The sequence below is a fragment of the Biomphalaria glabrata genome, chromosome 4 (assembly GCF_947242115.1).
Source record: "Biomphalaria glabrata chromosome 4, xgBioGlab47.1, whole genome shotgun sequence".
NCBI lineage: Eukaryota > Metazoa > Mollusca > Gastropoda > Planorbidae > Biomphalaria > Biomphalaria glabrata.
The window spans coordinates 14431447-14443770 of NC_074714.1; the positions used below are offsets into that span (position 1 = coordinate 14431447).

Here is a 12324-nt window from a genome sequence, read left to right on the forward strand (position 1 = left end):
TGTTTTGCCTATTCTTCTATTCCTGTATGTGTGTGTGTGTGTGTGTGGGGGGGTCGCAGCACAGTGGGGGATTATAAAAAGGGGTCGCCGAGCATAAAAGGTTGAGAACCGCTGATCTAGACGTTCATAAATAGACATTGAATGAGAGTAGAGACTAAGAACGAGGCGAGAAGAGAGCCAGAGAGTTCTGCTCTGTTTAAGATTAGATCCATGTTTTGCAATGTTTCCTTTGCCCAAGGCCGGCCCTGCGACCGTATACCAAACGCAAATCTTTTTTGGTGATCTGAAATGTGATCGGCGTCGGAGTTGCCCCCCTCCCCTAAATATATTGTTACATCATCGAGATTTATTCATATAATTTTTTGAGATATTTTCCTTTTTTTTTCCAAAGGACTTAATGTGTATTTCCAGTACAGAGCGCGATAATTGGTTAAAAAAAAGGTTTTGTTACCATACAGTGTACAACATAGTAGGAGCAACGCTTTCAACAAAATAATTTCTTTCAAGTGACATTTGGTAAATATCGCTGGAAATGTTTCAGTACTTGATGGTCTAATTATACGACTATTATGTGACTATTTAAAGTAAGTAGGTAGTAGTGACTGTAGTGAGTAGACTAATTGCTGTAAGTGTTAGTATTGTTTATGCACGACACGACTAAACCAGAACACCAAAGTAGTTCAATTAGCTCCAGTAATGATGGTCGTTTTTAAAAGCTCACCACCCAAATCTTTTCTATAAAAGCAAAGCAGCAAAATATTTTTTTTATATATATCTTAAGTTCTACTGCTTATTTCATATTTTCAAGCAACTGGCCTTTTTTTGTGTGAGCTATGTAGATTTTATTTTGTCGGGTCACCATGTAGATTTTATTTTGTCGGGTCACCATGTAGATTTTATTTTGTCGGGTCACCATGTAGATTCTATTTTGTCGGGTCACCATGTAGATTTTATTTTGTCGGGTCACCATGTAGATTCTATTTTGTCGGGTCACCTTGTAGATTCTTTTTTATCGGGTCACCATGTAGATTCTTTTTTGTCGGGTCACCATGTATATTCTATTTTGTCGGGTCACCATGTAGATTTTATTTTGTCGGGTCACCATGTAGATTTTATTAAGTTTTTGTTGTCTAAAATATTGTAATGTAAAGAGCTCAAAAATAATTAGGTGTTTACAAAAGTAATGCTTTAATTATTAAAATAAGGTCGAGCATCCTAATAATGATGCATTAAAAAAAAAAAGTGAAGAATTAATTAAAATATTGATGTGTTTAATGAAATACTCATGTATGTAATAAAATACTGATGTGTTTACATACTGGAGAATCTAGGCCTATTCTCATAAGTTGTGATGTAAGAATATATATATATATATATATATATATATATATATATATATATATATATATATATATATACAAATAAATAAATAAATATATATATATATATATATATATATATATATATATATATATATATATTCTTCTTCTTCTTCTTAAACTGTCAGGAAGAGTTGAGCCTTCGGCTCTTGGAACTCTAGGCCAGCAAAAGTGAACAAGAGCTCCCTTTCACCGGCCTGTATGAAAACAGTGTACAGTGTATACTGTTTTGTCTGGCGGGTGGGTCAGACTCGCGGCAAGAGGCCGCGTATAGATCTACTAAGACCCCCGCCATTTTTCTTTTCTATACCAGGCTAACCATGCCGGGACACGCCATTTATTATGTTCCCTTGAGGAACAGCGCCTGGATTGTGTCAAGGTTGTGGGAGCTTTTTTACAACTCCGTGCAGTGCAATGATGATGCTCTCCTTAGGCACTCCCACGGGAGTCTTGTTTTGTTACCCTTTAGTCTAATCGTTTCCTCCTACGATCGTTTCCACCCGGGCGCCACTGTGAGGCAGGGTAGTATGCCCGGGATATATATATATATATATATATATAAATATATGAAGGATGAATGACAAGGTATACATACACATTATTTTAATTCCTTGTGTCAGCTAACACATTTTAATTTATGTTGTCTCTTAGCCAGCTTTTGAAAGCTACGTTAATATTTCATAATAGCAATAAATAAAATAGTTATATGGACATTCAATAACAAATGTTTATAGTCTAATAATGATACTTATGTAACGATAGTATATTGTGTATGTAGGCTTTTTAAACATATATTGCAACTAATAATTAGAAATTTATGCAGGTTATAAAAACTTTATGCTACCTGATATTAACATATTTAATAATAAATTATTTATGTCATCAATCATAGTATATTTGCGACAATTTGCGTCATCAATGATAACGCGCTTGCATCAAGAAAACATAATGTCGCTTTGACTTTACGTCTAAAGATAATCGAAAATTGCATCGTAGGCCTGCCTACCTGTAAAGGTCCGTCTGTACCCTAGCGCCTTATAATAGGCTTAGGTTCTAGGCACTTTTGCGTGATAGTGTATTAACTACAATCAACGGCCATTTTAATAAAATTTCCACATTATTCAACTGATTATTTTTTAAAATATTTCTTAAATGATCCTCGACAGTCATTCGCTCGCCGATTCTTTCGCCAGAATAATCCTTCGGTAGACTGTATCACTACAATATTTCTCTTCTCTGTATTACAAGGTACGAACAGTTTCAAATGAAGACACTAGCACTAGCGGTTCTCACATTGATCGTCGTTTGCTGTGCTGCTCAGCCGCAGCCGTCAACAAAGTGTCAATACGACGAGCAAGTAAGTAGGCGATGTGTCTAATTTCATTTTGACAAAGCTTATATCAACTCACTCTGCCTGTCTGGTAGCTTGTACATGTTATTTCTCCCACAATTAGTAACAGATCTAGACTAATAATAATAAAACTGTGCGATTAGAAATATTTTTACCAGTTGTATTTGTTTAGCGCCATTTCATGCTTTAAGCTTTCTAAATATGCTAAATATGATCCTATCACTTGTCTGGACCAGATGGGAAAGGAGTGGGGGAGAAAAAAAAGTGATATCTGAGTGAAATTACCATGATCGCTACCTGAATTCGAATTCGAGGGCTCAAGGCTTTTAAAGCTTCCTAAAGCCAATATACTAACCACTATGCTATGGAAGTGCTTGTGCAAATTGAAGGTTTTATAGTTATTTATTGTTAGTTTCAAACTTAAATGCGGTCACCTATTCTTTCTACATAGTTCTAAGGGAACTAATTCACCTTATGTCACCGCATCAGTCGTGTACACTATCTTTCCATTGTTCGATACCAAACAAAATAATAAATTACCAATTAACGAATTGGTTATTTTTTTACGATTCTTGTGTTGTCAGGGAAAATAAATAGTTGTGCAAAATTTCAGATTGACGCCAGATTGGGTGTGGGAGAAATAAGATATAAAAACATTTTACCAGACAGACAGACAGACAGACAGAGTGAGTTGACATAAGCTTTGCAAATATAAAGGATGACATTTGTACTTATTATTACTACTACTAATCCCGAACCTGGGGTCCTGGGTTCGAATCTAAGTAAAGATTGGGATTTTGAATTTCGAGATTTTCAGCGCTCCTTGAGTCCACCCAACTTTAATGGGCACATGACTTACGTCGGGCGAAGCATAGGCGGTTGGCTGTTGTGTTGGCCACATGACACCCTGCTCGTTAACAGTTACCCAAAGAATCATATGACCTTAACAGCATCTTCCCTATAGATCACAAGGTCTGAAAGGAAAATTTTACTACTTATTCAATAAAGCAACATTTGCTCTTTAGTCATAAGCCCAGTAGATCTACGTGATCAGTTATTCATGATCTTGCCTAAGTCCTTCATTGTTATAACATTGCTTCAAGTATTCACGTTTTTTTTTCTTCTGTTTTACATTTTTCGACTCTCAGTATCATAAACTTTTTTTCGTTATTACAAGGATGTTATGCTTGCATGATGTCTCATTTCAATAATAAAGAAACATTGAAATGTGGCGATGTTCTTTATCTACTGTATAGGTGTACACAGAGCGCTGGGGAGATGGTTGTCGTACTTGTTATTGTCAAGAATACAACAATGAGATGATTGAGCAATGCTGGTCCCCTTGTGATGAAGAGTTCCCAGCCAAATAATACAAAAAAATAAAGATTCCTTCCAACATATTACGTCTGTTTCGTGTTGTCATATACTGTACTGTTATTAAACTACCTTTTATAAGATAGACATTTTTATAAGATAGAAATTTTTATAAGATAGGAATTTGTGGCGCACTGTGTGTCAGAGTGTCCTGGAGAGACTTGAAAGATGTTGCAATGTTCAAAGAGGATTTTTAGGGCATCTGAGAGATTAAATTGTTTATGTTCATGTTAACAGGTACAACGAATTTCTCGCTGTTCTGCTGTCGAATTTTCAAATAAATAAACTATTTTGAAATGTTAATTTTGTGTCACCGAAAGCTGGCTACCCGAAAAACTAAATTTTTTTTTAAATCAGAGGTACACATTATTCTCCGACACCCAATCTCGGATCAAGCTGAAATTTTGCACAATTATTTATTTTATCGCCAACACAACAATCAAATAAAAAAAAACTATTAGTTATATAACTATTGGTAATAAATTACTTGGTTATCAAACAAGGGAAAGAAATAGTACTCGACTGAAGTGGTGGAATAAGCCGAATTAGTACCCTTTATATGTGGCTGTCTCTAAGGCTGAAATAGAAACAATAGATAACTAAACAATCTTCCATGTTCATAGACTCTTCACTAGCAGAGTGGTTTGCTTGAGAGGACTGATAAAGCTTTAAGCCACATGTTCGAATTCAGGTCGTTCCTTAAAAAAAATACATTTAGCAAGGTTACAAACACAGTTTGTGTGGAAACACAAACTCAAAATCAGCCCCGCAATGGTCCACCCAGGCAGGTAAAAAGGCAGGTTTCAATATTTTCAGAAAGAATATCAGAATGAAATATCTATCAATGGCAAATGACAGAGAAGAATGGAGAGAGAAGGTTGACAGATCGTGTGTGGTGCCCAACGGTCCAGCAGACCAAGGGATAGGTGAAATTGAAGGTGAAGTTTAATGTGAAACTGGCCTAACTGACTTCATATAATGACCATCTTCATTCTGGTCGCCATGTCCTGTAGGTCCAGTGTCGCCGCCCTGGTGTTATTAATTATTGTTTTAAATTATGTACCACTTACATACATATTTAATAGATTTTTTCTCTTTGAAAAAAATAGTAGTCATTTTCTTATGTAAATGTAGTAGTTAGTATGACAGAAATTACATAGCTTAGCAATACATTTGTAAAAAAATATTTTTTTTGTCATAAAATCTAAAATCGTTGGTATAAATTTGTTAAAAATATTGTAAATTATCATCTCCCTTACCACATAGCCTCATGACTTCGTTACTATTAATGGTGAATAGTTGTAAAAATGGTGTATTTTTATGAAAAAACTGCATGCATAGTTTATTTAAAAAAGACTTTTTTCGCTTTCAGATAAGAAAAAAATATCAGAACTTTGAATGGACTAAAATATCATGATGACGTATTTTCAATATTTTTTCTAAACGGCACGGACAGGCGGACAGACGGACAGACTACAGAAACTAATAGCGTCTATTCCCCTTTCGGGGTCGCTAAAAACTTAACGCTAAAAGTATGACATTGCGTTAAAAACAACAACAACAATTGGTTAAAAAATGTCTAGACCCATTACAAATGTAATCACATGACTTATCCAAATTAATTGAAACACATTAATATAAGTTTTTTTTAAAGTATTTTTTTTTTTGTATTTTGCTTAAACAAGAAAAACATTATTAAAAATTACTAGGTTTATTTTAAAGACAATACCCCCCTTTATAAAACTTATAGAGCGAATATTTTTCTCTTAATAACGAATGAATATAGCGTAGCGCGGGTATCAGCTAGTGTAATATGTTTTAAAAGATGTAGATGTATACATTTGCTAAACCAGGATTTTTTTCTCGGAGCGAGTTGTTGTTACCGGTCGTTGACTTGTAGCACCCAACTGCTGGTAGACAACTAAACCGCTGTAGACGTAATATATCTGAACTAATACAACTTGAAAATAGCTTGAATAACTTCCTTGTGAACAAAACTAAATAGAAATTTATTTATTTATAATCAAGATAGTTAAATGGATGTAGTAGACTTAAGTAATAATATTCTTAACAAAATCTAACTCACTACTACAATGTTTCCCAAATTTTGACCAATGCGTACCCTTTCTAAAGTTTTGTAACTCTAAATACCCCTCCCCCCCACCCCAAAGGATTTATATTAAATAACAATAAAAATGTAGTTTTTTTTTTCAGGCCTACATACACAAAACAACAATTACTCTATTACAATTAAATATGTAATTAGTGAGTTTATTTTTTGCATTCTTCAGAAATACATCAAATACATTCTAAAAAAAAATGGAAACCTAGTTTGGACATTGAAAAAGTGGGCGTGTCGACGGAAGTTGTAACATCTCTGTCCATTTCCAGGTCTTTGTAGAAATTCGACTTAAAATGTAAAAATAGTGCGTGTTTGAGTTTGTAAAAACTTAAAATGGAGCCTAAATAATAAATAGAATTTACAACTTTTTATTCTAATTTATAAATTAAATTAAATTAAATTAAAAAAAAAACAGTTAAATCTGTGCAACGCGTACCCCCTTCAAACTCATTCCGTACCCCTGAGGTTACTCGAACCCCATTTTGGAAAACACAACTTTTCTATCTCACGGTTTGGAGTCGTATGTCCTTACTAAGACCAAATGTTGCATCATTCACAACCAATCACTAACCTCTTCCCAATGTTACCATAGAAACACACACACATACACTCCATAACCAAAAAAAAAGGGGGGGTGTTACGACACAAGACTCTTTGAAATAATAATAGACCCTCAGGTTATTACTCTATAAATACTTTAATATTACAACAAGTTATGTAAATACGAACATTTCATTTCTCTTCCTGTCAATTTCTCCCGGCTTCCCCTTTTCAACATCACTTCCATTCATTACACAAATTCGCACCATTATTCATGCACACCGTGCTGCGCTACGACCGTAACACCCCCCTTGTTTGCCAAGTTCGATGTACATCGAACGTCTTTTAAATATCAAATAAAATTATAAATCACTGTTCAATATACTTATATTATCTTCATTAATTCTCATTCTTTTAAACCAGGTAAAAGCCAACAACAACAACAAAAAAAACAACCTCCAACAGCAATATTAAATATCACCATTCTTTACATTATTATTTTAGGTTCAAAATTACTTACATCCATCCCAATGTATAATGTCCAGGCTTCCCCAACGAACCAATCAGAATAAATCTCATAATTCACAATTATAAACTATAAGTAACTATGTAACTGTAATACTATATTTTACATTTCTAACAATGGTTTCATCAAATTCTCAATATAACACCATATATTAATATCTCGACACCTCACACATATAACAAAGCTTCGTCAGTCCATACAGTCTTCAATTACATATACATGTAATATGTGTATATTTACAAAATGTTCCAATCTGTTAAAGATGTCTATTCATTACACTGCTATTCATTGTGTTCTCACCAAAATGATTTTACTGACATTATTCTTTTAACCAACCAACAGAAACAAAATTGACGTGGCCTAGCTCCTTTCCTTACTTCCATTTCTTTTCCTCCTTAGGTACACCGTGATAATGTGTCAGCTATCACATTGTCTTTCCCTGGTATTGTCCTGACCTCAAAGTTATAATCCATAAGTTGCAATGCCCACCTGGCTATTCTGTTGTTCCCTAGTTTATTTGTATTAATGAAGGCCAAGGGAGCGTGATCCGTCCATAGTTCAAATTTAGCTCCCATTAGGTAGAACCCTAATTTTGTTATACACCATACAATGGCTAGTCCTTCCTTTTCAATGGTGGCATATTTCAACTCAGATGCTGTCAGTTTTCTACTCACATATAAAACAGGATGTGGGACACCATTCCATTTTTGCATTAGACAGCCTCCTATTGCAATGGCTGATGCATCTGTAGCCAAAATAAATTCCTTAGTATTGTCAGGTAATTTCAAAATCGGTGCCCCAGAAAAGAAAGTTTTAATTATGTCCAGTGCTTCTTGACATTCCTCCGTCCACACTATATTGTTAGGTTTTCCTTTCTTTGTTAGATTTGTTAGTGGTTCAATTATTTCTGAAAAATTTGAGATAAATTTTCTATAAAAGTTGCATAGACCCAAAAGGCTTCTAATTTGCTTCTTTGTCTTTGGTACCTTAATGTCCAATATTTTTGATACAGTTTCTTCCAATGGTGTAATGTACTCATTTTTAATCTTATACCCCAAAAATGAAATTTCACTTACGCCAATTTTTATTTTTGTTGGTTTCAATGTTAAATTGTTTTCTTTGATAATTTTAAAAACCTCTCCAAGGCTTTGTATATGCTCATCCCATTGCTCACTAAAAATGCATATATCATCTAAATAACAAATTGTGTCTCTTCTATGGCTGAATAATTTGGCCATCATTCTGTTAAACGTGGCTGGAGCATTTACCAAGCCAAAGCTCATCACATTCCATTGATATATGCCCGAAGGTGTCTTAAATGCCGATAATGGTTTAGCTTCTTGTTTTAGAGGTACTTGCCAGTATCCTCTTGACAGATCCAACGTGCTAAAAATCTTTGCATTTTTTAGCTTAGTAAACATTTCTTCTGCTTGTGGCATTGGAAATGGGTCAAATTCTGTGACTTTATTCAACTGTCGATAATCCACACACAATCTTAAGTTGCCACACTTTTTTTTAACAAGCACGACTGGTGCAGCCCATGGTGAACTAGATGGTTCTATCACTCCAAGTGTTAGTAGCTCATCAATTTCCTTCTGTAATGTTTCTCTATGGTGTAATGGGATCGTATATTGTGGCAGTTTATTCGGTACTTTGCCGGTTAACTTGATATCATGTTCTATAATACTTGTTTTTCCAGGTAAATCCGTAAAAATATTCTTATAATCCTCAATTAGTGCCTTGATTTCTTTAGCTCTATCAAGAGAAACTCCATCCACCATGACATCCTTCCATGTTTGCCTACTTTCTGTTGCCACTGTCTCTATTGGTCTAAACCTTTCCTCTGTCTCCATTTCTTCCGTCACACAGGCACTCATTGTCATTGACTCATCTTTACTCCTTTCTTCACTTCTTTGTCTTGGTGTAAATTCTTTTAACAAATCCACATGAAATATTTTTAACATCGAATCAATGTCTATTTCATAATCCATATCGCTAATTTTCCTTGCTACTTTGTATGGTCCCAGCCAATTTGTGCCCGAAGCATTATTGTTATCCTTATGTAAGACCAAAACATCTTGTCCTACCTCTAATTCCGTCATTATTCTATGTTCATTCACTCTGGAATGTGTTAATTCATTTCTCTCTAGCATCTGTCTATCCGCTTCTTCACATGCCTTTATAATCTGATTTCTAGTTTCTGTCACAATATCATAACTGTCATTAGTTACTACATGATCATGTGGGATTATCAAATCTTTCAATATTGTCATTGGACCTCGTGGATTTCCTCCATAAATCATTTGAAATGGTGAAAACCCTGTTATTTCATTACGACTCTCCCTGTATGCAAATAGTATTGACGGTATTGCCATATCCCACTCTTTGGGTTTATCATCCATTACTTTATATAATGATTTCTTTAGATTGACATTAAAACGTTCACAAGTGCTCTGTGGATAATACGAGGTTGTAAACCTTTGCTGGATCCCAAACATGTTCAAGAATGTTGTAGCCAATTGACAGTTGAATTGAGTCCCCCTATCTGACAATATTTCTCTAGGAAATCCAAATCTTGTAAACAACGTATATAATGCTTGTACTATATCTCTGGCTTCAATTTGTTTGAGTGGGATAGCTTCCGGCCATCTGGAGCACACGTCTATCACAGTTAGGATATAACGGTGACCCCTATTTGATACCACTGGCATTGGACCGATTAAATCAATCGCTATTTTACTAAATGGTCTATCTGGTACATCCACCCTTTTTAATGGTGCTTTTATGTTTCTTGCTCCTTTTCTAGAACATAATTGGCACGAAGTCACATAACTTTTTATGTCCTTACTAATTGATGGCCAATAAAAATTCTGAAATATTCTTTGTTTCGTTTTGTGTAGTCCCAGATGTCCTGTGTGTGCTATATCGTGTCCATTTTCCATTACAAGTTGCCTGAATTCTCTGGGTACCACAAACTGGATTACTTTTTTTCCATGCCATTCAATCTCTCTAACAAGAGTTCCTCTTTCTACATAGAATCTTCCTCCTCTACCTCCTTTCTTTGCTAGTTGGCGTAACTCTGGATCATTTTTTTGTTTTGTGATAAATTTTTCTTTGTTAAATCCTATGTCTTTGATTTCAATTGTTTCTGTGTTTTCATGTTGTTCTTCATCTTGCTCTTTTTCCTTAGTTGATAACTCGAACAACTTTGCCAAATCTAATTCCTCCACATCTTTACTACAGGATCGAGTAGTGGCCATTCCACAACAATTTTTCCAAACTGCTATCTCATTTTCCGTGCACTTCTTTATGTTTGGTATATTGCCAATAATCAAATCAATTTGATCATGGTCTATAACACATGCCTCTACGATCCCGGTATAATACGGTGTTTTAATGTTCACTCGGGCCACGGGTAATCGAACTGTTTTACCATCAAACATAATACATGCTTTGTTTTTTCCAGTATATTCATGATCTTCAACCAATTTTCGGTTTATTCCAACAATAGTGCTCCCAGTGTCCCTTATCGTTCTTGCAGCCTTATTTCCTACAAATGTTTGAAAACAATCTAGACTTCCCGAACTCGACAATAACGACAAACTTTGATCTCTTCCATTTCTTCTGCCGTCATATCTTCCCTGTCTGTTTCCTTGATATCTTCCTTGATATCTGTAGCTATTATACTGGCTTTGTCTACTATCTATTTGGCTCCTTCCTTGTCCTCTAAACCTATTCTGTCCTTCATATCTAAATCTTCTATTATTGCTATAACTGTCTTGTGTTTCTCTAGCTCTATTAAATGCTACTATTTCTTCAATATCGCTACCTCTGTTTAACTTTTTTTCAGGATGTGCCACTTTGTAAGCCCTTATTAATTTTACAATCTCATCTACAGATTTTGGCTTTCTCTCCAGCAGGAATATTTTTAGTTCGTCCTGACTCTCATAAATGACTTTATCCAGCATAAGAAATACCTTTAGTCCATCAAACGTCTTCTCTATTTTTGATGACTCTGTCCAATTGTCAAAGTAGCTATTCATCTTGTCTAAAAATGTTTGGGGATCCTCGTTGGTTTCAATGGTGCAATTAACATATTGTTGACGATAAAACGCCTCAGTTTTTCCAAATGTTCGTAGTAATTGCTCCTTTACTATTTGGTAATTATTCTGATTCATGCAGATCTTTGACGGTACCTCCGCTGCAAATGACTTCGATAACAAAAATGTCCATTTATCTTCAGGAAAAGCCAATTCTTTCATTTCAATTTCAAACTTCTTTAAGAAAATATCTATGTCTATTTTATTCTCATCAAACATTGTACCTTTATATTTTGCCAATTTATTTCCAGACACGTCATTTTTCTTTCCAGTACCTTCATCTTTAGCTTTTCCTTTTTTTATTTCCAACTTTTCTTTCTCTATGGCTAACCTTTCTTTCTCCATAGCTAGCTTCTCTTTCTCAATTTCTTTATCCGTAACTAATTTCTCTTTACTGATAGCCAACTTCTCTTTCTCTATTTCTTTATCCATTGCTAATTTATCTTTATCAATAGTTAACTTCTCTTTCTCTCTTTCTTTTTCCATGGCTAACTTCTCTTTCTCTATTTCCTTTTCCATGACTAACTTCTCTTTCACTATTTCCTTTTCCATAGCTAACTTCTCTTTCTCTATTTCCTTTTCCTTGACTAGTTTCTCTCTTTCTATTAATCTTTCTTGTACATATTTTCTCAGCTCTGCTCCTTCTAATTCCAATAGTCTCCCTTCTTCTTTCAAAGCAACTATTTCAGCTTTATCCGCCATTTTTAATTTTTCTTTATCGAGTTATCTGACCATATCCATTAAATATATTTGATTCTCATATACTTAATGCCTGGACCCAACAATGTTCATATCTAAATGTAATGTAATGAACCAAACGTTTAATGTTATTCGAATACAAATATGTATCTACTTCCCGGAATACTCTTCTTCCTGCTGGTATAACTGCCAATGCTAGTGTATATTCTCCGCCGGTGATATGAATCTTTCGT

General features: G+C 34.6%; 1 long non-coding RNA gene across 1 annotated transcript; it reads left to right on the forward strand.

Moving 5' to 3' along the window:
* The first annotated feature begins 234 nt into the window (after positions 1–234).
* LOC106054146 (uncharacterized) lies at positions 235–4124 on the forward strand. The gene is made up of 3 exons (XR_001215376.2): positions 235–584; positions 2628–2736; positions 3987–4124. It is a non-coding gene; the product is annotated as an uncharacterized LOC106054146 (long non-coding RNA).
* The last annotated feature ends 8200 nt before the right edge of the window (positions 4125–12324 follow it).